This window comes from Pseudochaenichthys georgianus, chromosome 2, assembly GCF_902827115.2.
Source record: "Pseudochaenichthys georgianus chromosome 2, fPseGeo1.2, whole genome shotgun sequence".
Lineage (NCBI taxonomy): Eukaryota > Metazoa > Chordata > Actinopteri > Perciformes > Channichthyidae > Pseudochaenichthys > Pseudochaenichthys georgianus.
In genome coordinates this window covers 1,562,278-1,563,561 of record NC_047504.1, presented here as the reverse complement: position 1 = coordinate 1,563,561, position 1,284 = coordinate 1,562,278, and positions in this window count along the sequence as shown.

The following is a 1,284-nucleotide window of genomic DNA, read 5'->3' as shown; positions in this document are numbered from 1 at the left end:
ATTGTTCCTGATGTGTTTGGACAGTAGTGAGGGGCACAGGGCCAAATGTTAGGTTAGAAAGGCATCGGAGATAGTTAGTGGATCCAGCTTGGTTTGTGTTATTGGGGAGAAGCAGAACCCCTCTCCATGTGGTAAACAGTGAGCGATGATTATCGTCAGAAATCCAGCTGTATTGTTTTAGCACGGCCACTTGTTTACAAGATCCCCTCTCGAGTGCATGAGCTGCACTTTATTCACTTTTCTTTTGTGTGCAAATCACTCGTTTTGTTTGTATCTTTCTATGTTCTTGTTGTGTTATGCTGGCCCTCTCTCTGGCGCGTGTTTTTGAGGGAATCCGTCCAGTGTCCTGCAGCTGGGTTTCATTACTGCCACACCCTGTCATTTCAAACAAACACACTGGGTTTGTATACCAGAGCCCGCACAAATAGGAGCTGCACATTATTCTTTCTGTTTGTTGTGTTCTGCTTTTGGTGCTAGATACGTTTCTGACTGTCAGGCAGGTGTCAGTCACAGGAGAGGCGAGGCAAGTGCTCTACACCACAGTAAAAAGCATTACGATAACGTGGAAGAGAAAACACTATTAAAAAATCATATTTAAAAGTCATTAAAGCACATGAAAAGTGACTTAAGTACTTTACTTAGTTGTTCGTTACCTTAGTATTTCCATTTGATGCTGCTTTAATACTACACTATATATACTGTATATGCCTCTACTTACACACTGTTTATTTTTGTAAAATATACATAGTTTAACTTGTGATGGATGGATTATTTTTCTTCTGTTCTTGTGTTGCTTGAAAGAAGGTCTTTGAAACGTCTCCCACTGCTGCAAATGATGTCATTGTAAACTCTCATTACCTACATTGGACCTTTTTAGCAAGTGGCATTCTTTTTTTGAGGACCATAGACATCATGTTGCAGAGTGGTTTTGAGATGCCCTATTGCAGGGGTGTCAAACTCAAGGCCCGGGGGCCAAATCCGGCCCGCGACTTCATTTTATGTGGCCCCACAAGAGCTTGCAAAGAATATAATATGTTTATTATACGGTTACATGCATTACAGAAGCACGTTGCCCGTAAACGACATGTCCCACAATGCATCTCAAATTTGACTTTTTCTCCGAATTTGACTTTTTTTCTTCAACATATGCATTTTTTCTCCGAATTTCAATTTTTTGTCTTAGAATTAGCTTTTTCTCAAAAATAATTGTTTTAATTTCACTTCTCTTTTTCAAAATGTCACTTCTGTTTTTTGTTTTTCCAGAACGTGGCTTTTCTTTTTAAA